Below are 19856 nucleotides of genomic sequence, written 5' to 3'. Positions count from 1 at the left end.
CGAGAGCGGAGACCTATGGCGGTGTTATAATCTCAGTGTGGGTCTTGTTCGGGGACAGCAGTGGGGCCAGAGGGATAGGTGGGGTCAGTCCTATGGGTCTCGGTAGCATGCATTTGGGCGAAGTCTCAAACTCGTCTACGCTCTTCAGGGAGGAGAGTATTGGCCAGGAGCATGAAAATGTCATGATGCATGAGGCTGTAAGACTGGAGGGTTTATTGAAACTCCCTGATGTATGTCATGGGATCAGTGGAAAAGGAACTTAGGCGTTTCTCTAGTTGGGCTAAATCTCCTAAGGAGAAAGGGATGTGAATGCGCACGATGCCTTCGGATTCTGCTACCTCCCGGAGGGGGGCGATAATTTTGGGAGGCTCTCGGGACTGAGTCTGAGGGGGACTGAATGGTTCTGGCTCAGTCTGTGGGGGAGTCACGCGGTCTAGCCGTGCCTAGTCGAGCAGGTCCTGAAGTGCAGAAGGGGGGCAAAGAAAATAAAGAAAGATAGAATCGGACCCACGTGCGGCCAGCTAGCAGCCCAGCTGCTTACTTCTGCAGCTCTAGTTGGGTTTGAACTCATGACTCTGAGATTAAGAGTCCCATGCTCTACTAACTGAGCTACAGCAGCGCTCCAGTTAATTGCTTATGGAATGTGTAAACAGAATGTTCTTTGTTCTCTATTCCTGCCACATCTGCAAGTGGGGGAAGGGCATATTTAGAAGCAGGGGCGGTGTTTCTACACATCTTCAAGGTCTCCCTATTTTCAGAGTGAGGAGTCTTGGCAAGATATGTTTTTGTGGACAGATAACTTCTAAGGACTGCACATGTTTTTGTGGACATATAACTTCTAAGGACTGCACCGGTTGTTCTTTAGCTTGTGCTTTCCCATGCTGCGTTCAGACATGGGGGAAGGTGCTTTCTCATTCTCTCTACAAACATGTGAGAAGACAAATGCGGTCCCTAACAGGGGAGAAATAGGTGATGAGGGCAAAGATGGAGGAGGCCCCTGGGACTTAGTTAAAGGGGGGGCTGAAAGGCTCAGGCTTAATCTGCGGGGGACGAAGGCAGAGGAGGTGAGATGGGGGAGGAGATGGTGGGGGAGGAAGGGAGAAGGGCTGTTGTAGGAGAAGAAGGGGAAGGGAGTGAACCGGAGGCTTCTGCGGGGCGGTGGCTTGCAGGCTAGGAGAATTTGGGAGGGGGTGGGGGGAGGAGGAGGAGGCGGAAAGCTTCGATATAGGGAATCTCCTTCCATTTTTTCAGGCGCTGGCAGTAGTTAAAGAGATTGCGAGTGATGTTAGGATCAAGAGTTCCCCCTGCGGGCCATTGGTTGTTATTGTCTAGGGGGTATGTCTGCTAATCTTGGGAGCAATATTTACGGAGAAGTTTTGGTTTTATATCAGGTGTCAGGGAGAGGGTAGCCAGATGCTTAAGCAGGCATTCAAGAGGTGAACTTTCAGGGAGGGATGAGGAGGGTCCCATGGCTAAAGGACAGAGAAGGAGACAAACGGGAAGATGAACGGAGATCCTCGGACTGGAAGCAGACTGCAAGGAGACAAAGGGCATCCCCGATTATCCTTGGTGGTCTGCGGAAACTCGTATACGAGTCGGAATTTCTTAGGAAATGTGGGTCGTCACCCAGACTTCCCTAAGAAGGCAGAGTGCCGGAGTCACGAGGTACCTAGCGCTAGGCGTTTTCGGCAGACAGAACAGATTTCGGCGGACGGAACAAGGAGGAGGGGGCGGGGAAAGGGAGCATTCTCATCTGCAAAGGAGTCACCTCATTTATGGCTGTTGGAGGGGGGGGCCTGAGAGCCTGCCGCAGCTGTGAAGGCTTGAGGCGGGAATTTATGGCTGTCAGAGGAGGGGCCTGAGGGTCCGCCGCAGCCATGAAGGCCTGAGGCGGGGAGAGTTCCCTCTTTGTCCCCGAGCGTCAGGGCCTTGCCGGACGATCACGGTCAATGGCACTGCGATAGCTCGGAGAAGAGTGGCCCACCCCGGGGAAATTTTGCTTAAAAAGTTTCAGCACTGATGGAAGGGACGGTGAATGCGTTTATGACTGTCGGAGGAGGGGCCTGAGGGTCCGCCGCAGCCGTGAAGGCCTGAGGCAGGGAGAGTTCCCTCCTCATCCCCGAGCGTCAGGGCTTTGCCGGACGATCACGGTCAATGGCACTGCGATAGCTCTGGGAAGAGTGGCCCACTCCAGGGGGAAAACTTACCTAAAGGCCAGAGAGGAGTGGTGAGTGTGATGAGCCAGCGCCAGAAAAAGAGGACGAGGGCAAGCTGCTGCTGGTGTCGGGGGGAAGAGGGGCCCAGTTGGGGTGTCCTATCTCCCGGGTTTCGGCACCAATGAAAGGAAAGTAGCGACACGTAGCAGCAATTCACCGGAGAGTTCCGCTTTATTAGGGAAAGGTGCTGGGTTATATAGGAAGGGGCATGAATTGATTGAGGTGTCACTTCTACGGGGCTGGTGGCTGTTGGCTAGGTGCTGGGATTGGGAGGGGGGCGAGAGGTGATTGGGCTTCAGGTGGCACCGGCGGGAACTGAAGACCCCGAAGAGAAGCCGGAAGTTTGCCATCTTACTGGTGTGGACCCTTCAGAGATGAGCTGCGCAAAATGCGGAGAGTAAGAGGTCCCGTCAGGGTGGAGGATTAGGAACCTGTGGGAGATTTGGTGGGAGGGGAATAAGCTGAGACATACGGCTTAAGGTGGGAGTTGTGTATCTAATGGGGAAGACCCTGGAGTTCAACCGCAGTTGGCGTGGAAAGGATTCCGTGTATGGTCTTTGCCATTTGGGAGTTAGGGATGGTGTTGCTTGGTGTTTGGAATGGGCATGGTTTGGAGAAGTTTTTACTTGTCTATGGTAATGGCTTTGTAGCGCAGGGCGAGCTGAACTCCCAGGTATGTGACCTGAGCGGCAGACAGCTGAACTTTGGAGGGTGAAACTCCATAGCTGTGTTCTGAGATAAAGTTTAAAAAGAGAATAGTATCCTGTTGAGAGGTTTGTAGGGATGGACTGCACTGGAGATCATCTACATATTGAAGGAGGGTGGAGCTCGAGGGATTAAGGGATTTGAGGTCTTGTGTTAGAGCTTGTCCAAAAAGGTGGGGACTATCTTTAAAGCCTTGGGGAAGGACTTCTTAAGTGTTCTCTGAATATTAAAAATAACTTAACATAAGGAATCTCCTGCCTCGATTTTTCTTTGGGATACCGGCGTTTTGGTCTGGGAGTATATCAAAATGCTGCCTGCTCAGCTCCCAAGGTGGGCTGAGGTATTGTCTATTTGCTAAAGAATCTTGTCTTTTACTATGCTGTGTACAGCTGGGTCTGCAGTTAGTTGCTCAGTTTGCAAAATTACCTCATCAGATCTGAAGGAGGAAAGACAGCACATAGGCCTGGGCCTTTTAGTATGCTAAAGTGAATCTTACACATGATCACAAATGATTAGCATAATAAAACATGTGCTACTCTTCTTTATCTGAGGAATGTTAACTGATCTCACTGAAGAATGATTCTAGAGCTTAATGTTCAACATAGTTTTAGTAGGGGGGTGGTTCCTAGCATGTAGTTTTGCATTGCTCTGACTGCCAATATCCTGCCTTGCTTTCTTCAGAGGCTCTCACCTTATTCTAAATCCTATGGTCCCTGTCTCATTCTCCCCTCTACAGATAGAGACTCTAGCTGCTGCTAGGGAAAAGGGGCGACGACCGCTCTGGCTGCTTCATGCTGAGAGGGGGCGCAGTAAAGGGTGCAGCTAGATCTCCATCACTGGTCAGTTGAGAGGGCCTCAGGAGGTTGGCACTTCTATTCCGGGTTTCATTTCTATTACTATTTGCAGTTTTGTGGCTGTTAGGCAAGATAGAACAAATTGTTATTAGGTTAAGTAGCAACATCTGGAGTTGGATTTTTCATTCTGGAAGGACAAACTTGATGAGATTAAGAATGCATGGCTTAATATGAGAACTAGAAATATGAAGAGTCTAATTGAGAATCATAGCCAGGTATTATGGGGAAACTAGAATTCTGGATCGAGTTTACATCTCAATGACTAGTATTAGGATTTAGTATAGATAAGATTGCATTATTGAAATAATAGTTTTCTCTAAAATCACCCTCTTTTTTATTAGAAGTAACCAGATTAAGAAAATAATTAACAGTTGGCTTGATTATTTGCATAAGTGCAGCAAGAAGAGTAATTGATTACATGGGATTTGCTGAAACTTTTTGTAAGGAATTTCATATTGAACTTTTAAGGGCTTCTTGAGGCCAGAAAGCTAACTAAGCCATACTTGCCATCAGGTTGTGCCTGTAGTACCTGTAGATTTGGGTGAATTCCTCTCTTCTTGAGGTTCCCAAGACATTCCTGAGGTTCCTGCACTTGCCAGGAAGTGATCTTCCTTACTCACCTGGTAAGGCTGCTGGGAACCCTGTAAGCAAGTTACCAGGCCAGTTCTTCTAAGGGGCTTGGTTGGCTTTATAAAGTCAATCTTAGTCCCTTAAAGCTGTTCATATCTGAGTTTACACATGTGTCTCTCAGGTATGAGGTTCCAGTCAAAGCCTTGGTAATATAACCGGTGTTTTTAATTGGTCCTCTTACAAGGAAAGCAGATTCTTATTGAACTTGTGCAAGTAAACATACTGCCATGAAATATAAAAATAGTCACTGAGAGTTTTTAAATTCTGGAGAGAAAGATAAAGTTTCAATTCTGCTTATAAAGGCAGTCATTTACTAAACTGTTGTCAGCCTAAGAGAAAAAGCTTAAAACACTTTATCAACAACATTTGAAACAAAAAGCCACAAAATTATCTTCCTTAGTTTACTTAATCCTATGTAACTAATAACTGTTCTGCTGAAATCTAGTGTTTTACTAGTTTAGGAGTAATAAAACAAGGAATATAGATGACAAAAGACTTACAAATGATAGTGGTTAAAGATCAGATGAGAGCTTACTGTGAGACAGTTGTCGTAAGGAAATTTGGATATTTCTGTGACACAAAACATTCAGTAACAAAGTTTAGCATCATTCTCTGTGATAGTGCCTTCTAGGTAATTAAGCAAATAAATAAGCCAAATTAGCCAAATATTTTCCTCAATGAGAAAAAATTCCTCTGACATGTTTCAGGGGCCCTCTAGAAAATATCAGAGTGAACTAGAGGTAAAAATCACCTTTTTGAATTTGATTTTGGGAAGCTGTTAAAAGTTTTAAGGCACTTGCTTAAATAGTCACTCACATTAGACAAAGCTACACTTCGCTTTAAGCATTTTTCTTTGAAAGATTTAATAGACACCATCAACTTAAATGACTTTCAGTAAACTTAGGCAGCTGATAACCATAAGGACGTGTCTATTCAGTTCAACTTATATCATTAATGCTTAATATCTTCTAATAGAATTTTCTGGAAATTTTAGTATGCCCAATTTTTACAAGCACTTGTCTTTAAATCAATTTTTATTAATACCATCTGGAGGTAGAAAAATATTTTTCATTTACACACTTAGACACAAACATACAGATTGAGACATAATGATACAGTGAGAGGACAGACAGAGCTCTTGGCGTGAGCCAGGAGGGGACAAGAGAGCCTGTGGTAGTGCATTGTCTAGGAGTTTTATAGGCAGTTGAGGATATTTGGGAATGTGAAAAAAGCTTAGGGGTGTGGACTTTAAGGCAAGTAGTAGGTGTTTAGGATTGCACGGGAGACAGAGAAGAACTTGGTTCGGAGGTAAGAGAAAGCCTGGATATATGGGATCTCTTTCCATTTGCCCGTACACTCACAGAAGTTGTATAAGTCGCGGAGAATTTTAGGATCTAAAGAGCCATTTGGGGGCCATTTAGACTGATTGTCCAAGGGATATTGTGGCCAGATCACATTACAGTAGTGAACAGGTTTGAGGTCGGGAGTGAGGTGGAGGGGCTTTAGATTATTTAGTAAGCACCCTAGCAGTGAATCTGCAGGAACAGAGGGGCCAGATCCCATGGTGAGAATGAGACCGTTCAGAAGTCACTGAGGCGTCCCTCAGCGATTGAGAAGGTCGAGGAGAAGACCAGGCACAGTTAGGGGGTCGTCACCATCTCTAACTGTGGGGTTGAGGCGAAAGCACCAGGGAGGCTCGGTACCTGGTACCAGGAGTTTTCAAGTCAAGTAGATACGTAGATAAAGGGAGGCTGGGCCTCAGTGGATGAGGATTCTCACCAAGGGTCAACTATGGGGATCAACTGTGACTCTGAAAGCCATGATTGGGGGTGCCCCTGTCCCAGAGGAGCCCTTGGGGGTGCCGGACACTCAACGGTCACTTCCCAGGTTCCAAAGTGACATTTAAGTCGACCATGAAGGGGAGACTCACCAAATTGAAGGCCAGTGTTGGGTGAGAAGACGAGCGACCGGGGAAATGGACGGTGAGCCCGTGGAGGAGGATCGGGCAGTGAGGGTTCCCCAAGCAGCTCAGGTTCCCCGAGGAAGAGCAAAGTCAATGGGAGAGCCTCATCCGAGTCACGGCACCCATGAAAGGGTATCTCGCCGCGACCCTCCTTACCCAGAATGACTCAGGAGACAAGGGCCTATGCAAGAGACTTTATTATCTGAAGGAGAAAATGGCTGCCCCAGAGGGGGGTGGGGAGAGAGAGACAGAGAGAGGGAGAGGGAGAGAGCAGAGAGAGAGAGAGAGAGACAGTCAGAGAGAGAGAGAGCAACAGAAAGACAGACAGAGAAAGAGAGGGCAGCGAGACAGACACAGAGACAGGGCAGCAGCGTGTTGCCTTTTATTGTGGCGGATCCCCTCCAGTCAAGCCCCAGGCAAGCCCAGGCATAATTCTCACCTGCTTATGTGCTTCGGACCATGGGGTAAATGGAGGATAAATTACTATATTCTTACAATATATACATACACATGTATATAAATAAAAATATAGAGAGTTGTATGTAAGTATATGTAAAATATGAAGTATTTTATATATAAAATAAAAAATATATAGTACATATAAATATGAATATGTGTGTGTATATAATAATAAGCTCAACTTATTAATTTGCTATCATATAAATAAACTAGTGCTTGAGAAATGTTGAGAGTCTTTTGAAATTTAAAGCTTTTAGATTCTGACAGAAGATTTTGATGCCAGGGTTCTTGTTTGCAGAGTGAAAATGAATTTTGCAACACCCAAGGTAGGAGAGCCAGGGAGAGGCTTTTATTGAGAAATACAGTGAGAGGACAGCTCCTGACTCATGCCCAGAGGGGACAAGAGAGTCCGTGGCCGGGTGTTGTCTAGGGGTTTTATAGGCAGTTGAGGATTTTTGGAAACCAGATAAAGGCTTAGGGATATGGAGTTAAATGGTTCCTGAATATTTAGAATTAACTAAATTTAGAGCAGCAAGGAATTTCCTGCTCTGATTTCTCCCTGAGATACTGGCATCTTGGTCTGGGAGCATATCAAACAAGGCCGCCTGCCCAGCCAGCAAAGTGGGCTGAGGTATTGTTTGCTAAAAAGTAAGTTAAGAATCCTACTTCTTAACTTCCTGGGTATTAAAATGCAATCTTATCTTTAAGGTGGAATCCTTCCTGCCTTTTAACTGTGTTGTTCACAGCTGGGTCTGCTTGCTAAATTAGTTGCCCAGTTTGCAAATCACCTCATCAGGTCTGAAGGAGGGAAGACAGCACCTAGGCCTGGCCCTTTTAGCATGCTAAAGTGAATCGTACACAAGATTACAAATGATTAGCATAATAAAAACATGTGCTACTCTTTTTTATCTGGGGAAAATATTAACTGATCTTACTGAAGAATGACTCTAGAGCTTAGTGTTTAACATAGTTTTCATAGGGGGATTTCCTTGCATGTAGTTACATTGCTCTGACTGTAAAAATCCTGCCTTGCTTTTCCCGAAGGCCCTCACCCTACTCTGACTACACCCCATGATTCCTGTCTCAATTTGATCAGGAGTTTAGATTTTAGGCCCAACCAGTTCCAGCCCCCAAAACACCAATAATGTTATGGGGAGACTACCACTTAGTAAGTGTATAATGCAAAGATTTCATTCTCATTCTTTGGTGGATGCTTTAGCTGTATTTGGAAAAGAATCTGAGTACTAGAAAATACTATTTAAAAGTTTTTTTTTTCTTTTACTGAGTGTTTAATTTCAAGAAGTCTAGTTTTTACAGTTATGAATTTTAGTGACTTTATCAAACTGCCCAGTCTAGTAAACACTATGTCACCTAGAATATCTCCTGATCTTTATTAATGTATATGGTTTTGTTGTGTAAACTACCATTTGTTTTGTGATTTTAAAAAAATTTCATACCTTGTTCAAGCATTTGAGAACTCACCATAGGAAGTTTTGCTGTACTGCAAATAAGTCTGATATTTATACTCCATTACTGTGCAGTTCTGCCCTTTTTTGAACTGCCATAGATTTTCCAAATAGAATTGGTTACTTCCATTGTTTTGCATTGACCTTCAAGGCTATTGGTAAAAGTATTCTTCTTAGCTCCTAGTGATGAGTAATTTCTAACCACTTGTCTCACATTAGAATTTTCTTGGTGATTTAACACTGGTTGCTTCCATTGGTTGCTTCTTACTCTTTCTTTTAAGAGTTTATCTTTGTTTTTAATTATCAACAGTTATGCCATATCTTTAATCATTAGTAGTTCTTTTTACCTTAAAAGTCTACCAGTGTATCAGAATAGCTTAACTAGCTTTCTTTTGGTAAATGTTGCATGTTGTATCTTTTTCCATCCTTATATTTCAAACTTTATCTTAGAAAACATCATAAAGTTGGTTTTACTTTTTTTTTCTGAAGTCTGACAATTTTCATCTTAAAATTAGAATATTTAGTCCATTTCCATTTAATATAATTGTTGCTATATTTGGTGTATCATTTACCATCTTTTGATAAATTTTGACTCCTTGCCATATGAGTTAAAGAAATAGGTTCGAGTTGTTTGCTTCCAGGTTCGAGTTGGTCTTCATCCACAGGTTCTGAAAACACTTTGGAGCCTGAAAGGTGAAATGGGTGTCTTTCCACGTTAATGAGAGACTTTTGGATCCCACCCAAAGGCAGGGGCTGGAAGTTGAATCAGCCAATGGCCAATAATTTAGTCAATCATGACTATGCAATGAAACCTTCACAAAAACCCATGAGAAGAGCTTTCTGCCCTCTTGGGTCCTGCTTCTTGGTCAGAGGGAACTTCTGTGCTTGAGGTGCTTCCATGTGCCACCAAACGAGGCCCCAGATGCTGCAAGGATAGAAGCTTGTAGAGTTTGGGACCTTGCCCTGTGTATCTCTTCATCTGGCTGTTAACTTGTATCCTTTATGAAACTGGTAAATGTAAGTGGTTTCCTGAGTTCTGTGAGCCCCTCTAGCAAATTAATGGGATCTAAGTGGGAGGTCATGGTCATCTCCAATCTGTAGCTGGTAGGTCAGTAGCACAAGTAACTGCCTGGGGCTTGCTAGAGTGGCAGGGTGGAGGGCAGTCTTGTAGGACAGAGCTCTGAACCTGGGGAATCTGGTGCTGTCTCCAGGCAGAGAGCATGAGAATTGAGTTCTCAGACCCCCAGCTGATGTTGGAGAATTGCTTGGTGGTGTGTGTGAGAAGACTCCCTTCCCCCACATTCAGGCACTGGCATTGGGTCCGAGAACCCAAAAAGAGTTGTAAAATTACTACTATATACTGTTGCTGCTGTGTATACTATTGTGTGTGTATAAAAACAATACATCACTCCTCTATATTTAGGTGCTTTTTTCTTGCTGCATTTTGGATTATTACACAATTATTTAAGTTTTCCTCTCTAATAACTTCGTGGTTATACAGTTCTTTTACAAATCTTTTGTGGTTATACTACAGATTATAACATATACCCTTGACTTATTACAGTCTAATATAATTACAACTTTAATTATTATTATAATTCTCCAATTATGCTAGAACTTTATATATATATACTAACTCCCATGTTTTTGACCTGCCTGTGTTAGTTTAACCCATTTTAATTCTACAAGTATTTTAAGACCCATAAGAAACTACTGTTTTGTATAATCAATATCTGTGTATACTTACATGTTTACTCTTTGTTCCTTCCTGTATTTCTGTGTTTCTCTTGGGGATAGGATATTTTTCTTTGCATCTGAAGTGTACCCTTGGTATTTCTTCTAATACAAGTCTGCCCATAATGAATTATTCAGTTTTTTGTCTGAAATTGTCTTTATTTTTCTTTCATTTTTAAAGAAAGTAGTCACTAAGCATTTCATCCTGTTTTATTTAGAATAAATAAATGTGGAGCGTTTATTTTCTTTCAGCACTTTCAAGGTGTCATTCCATTGTCTTCTGCCTTTATTACCAATTTTGAGAATTTAGCTCTTAGTTTTATTGGTGCTAAGAAAGGTAAGGTCTTTTTCCATTGGTTGCTTCTTACTCTTTTAAGAGTTTATCTTTGTTTTTAATTAACAATCAACAGTTATGCTATATCTTTATATAGTTTTCTATGTATCTCTTCTGCTTGGCATTCACAGAGTTTCTTGAATTTGTGGGTTGTCTTTTCATCAATTTTGAAATTTTCATTATTTCCTATAATACTGCTTTTGCTCTATTTACTGTCTCCTTTTGGGATTCCAGTTACACACCTGGTAGACATTTTCACAATGTCCCTCATTATCTTTACACTTCTCCTTACCCCCAACATTGTCTATTAGTTTTTCTCTCTGCTTCAGTATGGATATTTTATTGACTTGGGTTCCAGTTACCAATCTTAACTACTGCTTTGTCTGATCTGCTGTTAAATCTGCCCTTTGAATCCTTAATTTTAGTTATACTTTTCAGATCTAGAATTCCAATTTGATTTTCGATTCCAATTCTCAGTTGAAATTCTTCATCTTTTTATATATTATTTCCCTGCTTTTACCCAGCTCTTTAAAATAGGAAATTTAAATAACCATCATTATTTAAAAGTTATTTCTGTTAACTTCAGTGTGTGGATCATCTGAACATCTGTTTCTTTGTGTGTTTTTTCCTTTCGATTTTCAGGTATATGTGTTGGACATGGTTGAGAAAATGAAGCTCCAGAGGATGCTGTTCTTTTTCAGAGAGGGAATCTCTCCCCCCTTTCACTAGCCAGGTAATCCTATTAGGAACAAGCTGATGGTTGAGGTTGCAGTGCAGGTTTGATAAGGCTATGTTTCTAGTTTGCCTTTACTACCAGCGAGTAACCATCCAGGGCTTCCAACTACCTGATAGCCTAGTGAATGAATTCACAGGGGTCCCTTCCCCAGTCACTTCTATACTGTAATCTTTGTCTCCTGAGAACAGGGAGACTGCTGAAAATTCCACTCTTGATTTTCAGAGGCTTTCCTGTTTTGCTCTCCATGCAGCTGAGAATTTGGTAAATGTCCTTTGGAGAAAACCTTCGTTAGGTCCAGTTCTTTTACTCTTCTCTCCCACTGGGATCTTGGCTCTTTGAGTCTTGATTTTCATCTCTTCCAAAAGCTCCATGGTTCCTCTGACTAAGGAAAGTCTGGATTTTCAACCTTTTGCCTCAGAATCAACAAAGGCACTTCAGGAAAAAGGCTGCATAATGTCATCTTGTTACTCTACAGTTCTTGTTACTCTGTAGTTTTCTCTCTTTTTTCAGAATCTAGACCCTTCTGGATTTCTTTGCTTTAGCTGATTTCTGATGCTTTAAACACTGATTTAAAAAATGTATCTAGTTCTCAGCAGGAGTGTTGGTCTGCGGGAGCTAATCCATTGTATTCAGAAGAGTCTTTCCCCCAGGAATGAAGTCATGAGAAGAAATTAATCTTTTAGTAGCTGTGGTGCTTACTTTATAACAGTGGTACTCAAAAATTAGCTCTAAGCTGTATCGCCTTGAAAATTCCTAGAAATACAAATTCTCACTAACTGGGATATATGAGTACCCTGTTTGTAAAGACCAAGTGATACTGTGAAACCACAGTTCTCTGTCAAGTTGTGGAAAACTCTTATCTTTTAATTATATATAGAGTTTACAACAATTCTTACTGGATGGTCTGTCAGTTTCCTGGGGCTGCTGTAACAAAACACCACAACAGAAATTTATTCTTTCACTGTTTTGGAGGCTAAAAGTCTGAGATTAAGGAGTCCCTGAGGGCTGTAGGGAAGTCGGCTGGCATCATTGGCCTGCAGTGTGGCACTTCAGTCTCTGCCTGCATGGCCACATGGCCTCTGTGTCTGTGTCTTCGGAGCCTTAGGGCCTTTTTGTAAGGACAACCCCCAACAGGTGGGATGGTTTTAGCAGAGTTTGAAAGTTTCTGCAGTTTAACTGGATTAAATATTTGTTACACATAAGGCACTTCTCAAAAGCTTAAAACAATACAAATATTTGTTTGAGCTGTCTAACAAACCTGAATACATTTCTATCCAGACAATTGCTTTTTGTATTTCTCTTATCTCATAGATATATATATATGGTCATTTTGCCTAGCTGCAGCAAAGCTAAAACTAAGATACATCTTTGGAAAAAACAAGGAAACTAACCTATAATGGATGAAACCACTTTACATATTGCAGTTTGTTGTTACTTTAAGTGAAGTTAAGAGAGATAATTGTGGTCAATTACTTACCGGATAAATTGGCCGATAGAGGAATTGGCTGCTTCCGTGAAAGAGAGGCTAGAGCATGGTAGGAAGTAGACCAGAGCAGCCAGGCTATTTTGTATGTAATTTTGAGTGATTAGCCTGGCAGTGGCATGCTCACATTGACTGAAGAGGGTGCGATTTAGTACAATAAATTGTTGTCGAGAACTAATTCCTTAAGAATGCTGCTCTGCTGACTCTGCTCATTCCAGCTGCATAAACTCTACATTATATTCCTTGGGTTTGACTATCGTTTGGAATTATTGGGATACTTTGTTATATTTAACACTGGAACTCTGCCATTGATTCTTTGTGTGACTTTCACATTCATTTGGAAGCCTTCTATGAAAGTTGGTAAAATTGGATATAGATTTGAAATGCTAAGTCTTTGATTAAAAAACTATGGTGTCTTCATAACATATAAACTCAAGGACTAAAAGATAACAAAAAGAAAAAAGATGATAGAGAAAATAAGCAAAGAATATAAGCAGTTAAATTCTTAAAATATGTGTACTAATGACCAATAAATATAAAGATGGCTAATCTTAAGGAAATGCAAATTAAAACAAATGATTCTTTTGCCTTTCAGATTGGCAAAAATTAAAGATTAATGCACTGTTTATGAGTTTGTGGAAAAGTAGATTTTCTCCTACACTGCAGGTAGAAATGTAAGTGTAGGTATAACCTTTTTGTAAGGCCAGCTTGGTAGCATAGATCAAAATTTAAAATGCACAAACCCTTAATGTTCCATTTCTGTTTCAGAAAGCTATTTTCATTTGCAGATGGTCTTCTTGTATCCTTATCTTGCTTGTCAGAGATTTACAAATTCTTTTTATTGTATAATTTCTAAATATGATAAAATACTACATTGTCCTATTTACTTAAAATAGTTTTCCTAGTATCTTATTTGCCTGTTTTGGTTCTAAGTAGGGTCTTTTAAAAGAAGTAGATAGAAGTATCAATTTATGTATTCATATGTGTTTATGTTTTGTTTCTCTTGCAGCTTGTAAGCTTAGAAGTTTCATAAATACTTAACTTTTGTTCTCTTTTTCTATTTGTCTTTAAAAAGCTTTAACACTTTAAGATACCTTTAATTTGGTGGGTATCAGATTGCCATACAGTTATTCTAACATGGTTTACTTTTTCCTCCTCCTAATAATAAATTATTTTATGTATCATGTTGTCATTCACTTGCATCAATCTGTTTAGTGATTCACCAGTTCCATACTATTTTAACTGCTTTATTTGCAGAAAATAGAAATTCAGTAGATTAATTTAGAAAATGAAAAGAAAATTATTATTGCTGATAAGATATGGAATAATTCTGTCAAGTTCAAGAAAGTCTTTTGGAATTTTATTTGTAGTGAACTTTTGTTTATATCTGTAGTAAATTTAATGAATTTTGAAACATTTGCCATTTATGTAATATTTAATTTTTCATTAAAAATTGGTATGTCTTACCTCACCTGGTATCTCTTACCAGTTAGTTAAGCCTTCTTTATAGCTCAGTATTTTTATGGAGATCATATAGTTTTTCTTATTAAAATACTTCCTAGGTGGTTTTACATTTTGATTCTATTAGAATGAGGTCTCTTTTTATATTTCCTAACTTGTTACTATTGGGCTATTATTATAAGAGCTTCATTAGATTCCATGTACACATATTTAGAGTGCTTCACATAAACATTTTAAGTGAAATTTAGTAGTTTTTAAATGAATTAATTCCTCAGTATTGATAGTGTTGTAATTTCTTCTTTCAGACCTTTTAGATAATCATATCTCCTATACTAGACAGTAAAGGCCACGAGAACTGAAACTTTGTTTTTACTTACTTTATTTATTTTACTTCATTTTTCTTACATTAGTATCCCACATGCCTGTCACATAGTATAAGAAAGCATATAAAGATTTGTTGAATAAATAAGTGAATGATGGGTAGGTAAAGCACTACAAGAATATAGTGACTGTCTCTGGGTGATATTTTTCTTTATTTTCTTTCTGCTTTATTTTCTACTTGTCTAATCTCAGCTTTTTTAGAGTAAGCATCTTTTACTTATATAACTGGGAAAAAAGCAAATTTAAGGAAAATAGTTTACCTATAAGTTTTATTTCTTAACTAAGGTGTAAAGGATAGTTTATCATTTCGATAGTGTTAATTAAATGTTTCCTAAGTCCCAGGTGAGTTGCCTAGAGGAAAGATCTTTGACATGAACCCCAAATAGGAATTAGAACTCTCACAGGGGAGATAGTAGGAAACTGCTCAAATACATAAAGTGTTTTTTTGTTTTTGTTCTGAGATGAATCTGTTTTGCATGCAGAGAGGAAGCAAACACACAGCTCCTGGGCTTTGTTCTTCTCTGGTTTTTTTTAGGGTACCTCAGCCCAGTAGAAATCCTAACATTGGGGCAGAAAGTCTCAGCTGTCTCAGCAGCAGAGATCATTTTTACTCTATCCTTATGTGAGTGGGCCAATTGAATTATATGTCAAGGTTGCTCAGTAAAAGCCTGTTTATTGGTGTGTGGTACTCAAACAGGCCCTGGGTGTGACCCCTCTGACTTCCTCTGTAGTGATGGTTGAAAGGAAAGGAGCGACACATAGCAGCAATTCACCGGAGAGTTCCGCTTTATTAGGGAAAGGTGCTGGGTTATATAGGAGGGGGCATGAATTGATTGAGGTGTCACTTCTACGGGGCTGGTGGCTGTTGGCTAGGTGCTGGGATTGGGAGGGGGGCGAGAGGTGATTGGGCTTCAGGTGGCGCCGGCGGGAACTGAGGACCCCGAAGAGAAGCCGGAAGTTTGCCATCTTACTGGTGGGGACCCTTCATTCCCCCCTTTCTCCTCTATGGGTTTGTGGACGTTGCTTTCTCTCTGGCTGCTTCCTGCTGAACAGGGGTGGAGAAGGGAGTGAGGGCTTGAGGATTGGGAGGAAAGGGTTGATAAGACTCCCCGCAGTAAGGACGAGTAGATGTGGACTTCTTCAGGTTTGGAAATCAATGAAGGTTCCCTGTAACCATAGGTAGGCCAAGAGGATATGGGTGTCAGGAGCCAGGCGTCTGCGGCTATTGTTTCCAGGAACAGTTTCCAGTGGAGAGAGGGCTCCATCTCAGCGTGTGGTGAGGAGGTCACGTGAGGGTGAGGGATCTTCTGTGGCCAGAAGCTGGTAGTTCCTGAGTAAAAGCTGGTTGAAAGCTTGATTAGAGATTTTTCCGACTTGGGATTTGATGAACTTTATTACACAGGGTAAGAAGAGACAGGCGAGAAGAATGATTATTATGGGGCCTGCAATGGGCCAGAGCTAGGTGAGGAGGGGGTTTGTTAGTATTGACGAGAATGGGTTGGAATTGGAAGCAGAGTGGAGACTGGAGGCAAGGTCGGTGAGTTTGTTAATGTCAGTTTCTACAATGCCGGATTCGTTGATGTAATAGCAGCACTTTTCCCAGAGGAAGACGCAGGTGCTGCCCTTCTCGGCTGTAAGCAGATCTAGGGCTCGCCGGTTTTGAAGGGTGACTTTAGCTAGCGAAGTGACCTGTCTTTGGAGAGAGGCTAGGGAATAGGCAGTGGATGTCAGGGCTCCCTCAAGTTTGGCGTGGAGATCTCTAACTGCCTATAGAGAGTGACCCAAGGCTTCTCCCGAAAACCCTGCCCTAATGGCTGAGGTGATCAAAGAGCTACTGACCATGATGGGAAGGAAAGCAGCTCTTTTTGTGCGCGAGGGCAAGGGAGGTTGGAGCTCAAGGAATTCTGCCATGCTGTAAAGTGTTAACTGTGGGATTAGGGTGACGAGAATGCAGGGTGTATCGGAGTTGAGAGGCAGTGAGTTGAAAAGACTGCTATTACACTAAAAGAAGTGTCCCGGTTGCGTAAAAGTCTTAGAGCCGGAGGTAGGGGTGTAGATAGAGAGGCAGTGAAGTGCGCTGGAAGGGGGTGGAGTTGGGCTTACACAGTGGTGGATGGTGAGATTATCTGCGTATTCTGGTTCCCATAGGGGTATGTCTGCCAGGGGGCAGAGGGGTTGTCTTTCTGCATGGAAGGAGTAGTTGGAAATATTAAGGGGCACGGCGGCCAGCAGTGGGCGCTGTAGTGATGCACACAAGAAACAATTGGCTGTGTTAAGGGTGTGGTTGAGAAAGATGGTGGTGTCCTGAATGAGCTGTAATGAAGAGTAGGAGAAATGGGAAGAGGGGCGGGGATAAGAAGATGAAAAGGCGCTGTCAAGAGTTTGGATAATGACTTTTTCGGAATGTCCGATATCTGATGCAACTTGAGAGATCTGGGAATGAGAGGGAACATACTTTTGAGAGATATGAAGGGTACCGTGGGGGGTCGAGGACCCCCCATAGTAAACTGAGGCTGTGACTCTGGCAGCCCATCGAGAGTCCCAGGGATCTGGGATTGATAAGGAGAATGAGCTGTTGGGATATTTCATGAAACGGTTGGAGGAGTAATACTGTGGGTACTGGAAGTTACCTATGTAGTGAATGATGCAAGACTAGTAGGGACATCTCCCGTAGGTATCTGGCCATTGCCTGCAATAGGCTTGTTTTTGGTCATAGAGGAAGCAGAGGTAGGGAGAATAAGGGTAGCTGCTAGTGAACACTTCAGTGGAGGGAGGAAAGTGGAGGTGTAAAGGCTCAGAGCAGCTTTTCAGAGGGCAGTCTGGTGTGGCAATGAGGGCAGTAACTTTTGTTTGATGCTGTGTGTAAGTCTGTCTGACTTTGAATTGCCATACAAAGAAGGCTGGGGTGGTGGGGAAGACAATAGGAATGAGGAAAAAAAGTGAGAGAGCAGTAAAGGAGGAAAAAGTCATGATTCAGGTATGGATGGCAAAGGGGGTGAACGGGATTTTGGAGGAAAGAGGACAGTAAGGTCAGGAGTCTGGAGGGAGGGAGAGTCTGTAAACTTTTGTAGGTTAAGAGATCCTTTAGATGATGTGGGGACAGAATGGTAAGGGGCGCTCTGAATGTCAGTTTATGAGCTTCTTTCTGCAAGAGCTGTCTAGCAGCTAATGCTCGTAGGCAGGGGGCCCATCCCTGAACTGTGGGGTCTAATTGCTTAGATATAAGCTACTGGGGCAAAGCATATTGGCCTAGGACTCCTAGAGCTTGACTAGACCTCTCATGAATGTATAATGAGAAGGGCTTCGAGAAATCAGGAAGATGGAGAGCTGGGGCTTGTACAAGGGCTTGACGGAGCTTAATGAAGGAGTGTCGGGGTGAGGAGGATAATGGTTTTTTAGGGGGGGCTCTTGCTGAGGTTGTACAGGGGTCTTGCCAACGGTGCAGGGAGAAGTTAGGGATCTACGTTCTAAAATATCTAGCTAGGCTTAGAAAGGGCCTAGGAAGGAAAGGATTTTTGTCTTGGTTTTGGGAATGGGCAGGTCAGAGAGGAGCCATTTTCTGTCTAAGGTAATGGACTTTCTTTGTTGAGATAGAAGGAATCTGAGGTAAGTGATAGGAGGGGAAGAGATTTGAGCTTTGACAGGGAATACTCGGTAACTTCTGGAAGCTAGAAGGTTAGGGAGGCAGTGTCAAGTTGAGACTGTTCCCACGAGAGACTGCAGAGTAGAAGATTGTCTATGTATTATAAGGTGGACTTGGAGTGATCATGATGAAACTGTTTGAGGTCCTGAGCTAGGACCTGTCTAAAAATATGGGGACTATCTCGGAAGCTTTGTGGCAAAACTGACCAAGTGAGTTGTTTAGAATGTCTTGTGTATGGGTCGTCCAGGTGAAGATGAAAAAATCTTGGGAGCAGGGGTCTAGAGGGATAGAAAAATGGGTCTTTGAGATCTAGGACTGAGAAGTGGGATGCTGAGGCTGTATGGATTTGGAACTACAGGATGGATAGGAACAATGGCTATGTTGATGAGGCGAAGGTCTTGGACAAGGCGGCAAGATCCGTTGGTTTGTTTTATAGCTAATATGGGGGTATGTCTTTGAGATATAGGACTGAGAAGTGGGATGCTGAGGCTGTATGGATTTGGAACTAAGGGATGGATAGGGACAATGGCTATGTTGATGAAGTGAAGGTCTTGGACAAGGCGGAAAAATCCGTTGGTTTTTTTAACAGCTAATATGGGGGTATTAAATGGGGAGTGAGTGGGTCTGCTTGAATGATGGATTGGAGGCCTCTGAGGGCTGAAGTGGTTAGGGGGTATTGGGCCTGACAGATATACTGAGAGGGGTCACATAATTTGATAGAGGCAGGGGGACATAGGGCCACGGAGGGGCTTGTAATGTCCCAGACTTTGGGATTTACAGGGTGTATGAGGGCAGAACTGGAGCTTTCGTTGGGTAGAGGGGGGTCGTCGGCTATGAGGGCCATCAGAAAGGGAGTACTGGGGGCTGTGGGAGTGGATATAGTTATGGAAACGTGGAGGAGGGAAAGGATGTCTCGTCCTAGTAAAGGGATGGGACACTGAGGCATAACCAGGAAGGAGTGGGAGAAAGGTATGGGATTGTCTTGGATTGTGCATAAAAGGGTGGTTGGGGGGTTTAATGGGAAAATCTGTTTACCTCCTACTCTGACTATAGGAGTAATGGCTGGCGTGGTAGGGCCCTGGTATTCTCACAAGACTGAGAAGGTGGCTCCTGTATCTAGGAGGAAGGAGATGGGGTGACCGTCTACTGTTAAAGTAACCCTGGGCTCCTGTTTGGTGATGGAAATGGTCGGGCGAGAAGCTCCCGGGCCTCATCAATCTTCTTCTGCCAGCCCCACTACGGCGGGCTTAGGATGGGGGTTGTTCGTCCAGCCTCCCCTTCGGGTGGTTGGGCAATCAGACCCCCAGTGGCCCTTTTTGTGGCATCTGGGGCATGGGGTGGTAGGAGATCTGGGGGAGGGGCACGCCCTTGACCAATGTCCCTCTTTTCTGCACTTGAAACAAGCTCTTGAGGGGGCTTGTTTGTAGAGGGGCGCTCAGGTTGTGGTTTTATCAGCTGGGCCAACATCTGGAAATTGGCCTGATCAGCCTTTTGTTTACCGTGTTCTTTCTCCTCCTCTTAGTTATGGAAGACTTTAAAGGCCACTCTTAGGATCTCAGTCTGTGGGGTAGTGGGGCCCTGTTCTAACTTTTTGAGTTTAGCTTTAATGTCAGGGTAGCCTTGAGCTAGGAAGTATGTCATAAGGACATGTCTTCCTTCAGGTGTTTCTGGGTCCAGGCTGGTATACTGTAATAAGGGTTGAGTGACTCTGTCTAAGAACTCGGAGGGGATTTCATCTCTCTTTTGAATTATGTCTTGGAGCTTTTGAAAATTGACTACTTTACAAGCTGG

General features: G+C 42.7%; 1 protein-coding gene across 8 annotated transcripts in view; it reads left to right on the top strand.

Annotated features, from left to right (window-relative positions):
• The window catches only part of RABGEF1 (RAB guanine nucleotide exchange factor 1), a 102817-nt gene that overhangs the window by 11474 nt on the left and 71487 nt on the right, over positions 1-19856 (top strand). Inside the window, exon 1 of one of the 8 annotated variants that reach the window (XM_037002595.2) lies at positions 11015-11094. The exons of the other annotated variants lie outside the window; for them this stretch is intronic. The gene's annotated coding sequence lies outside the window, so the exon portion shown is untranslated. Of the gene's footprint in view, positions 1-11014; positions 11095-19856 lie in introns of those variants that run through there. 8 annotated transcript variants of the gene reach the window in all.

Source organism: Manis javanica, chromosome 10 (assembly GCF_040802235.1).
Source record: "Manis javanica isolate MJ-LG chromosome 10, MJ_LKY, whole genome shotgun sequence".
Taxonomy (NCBI): domain Eukaryota; kingdom Metazoa; phylum Chordata; class Mammalia; order Pholidota; family Manidae; genus Manis; species Manis javanica.
Note: the sequence above shows the minus strand (reverse complement) of the source record. Positions and strands in the feature narration are given on the sequence as shown.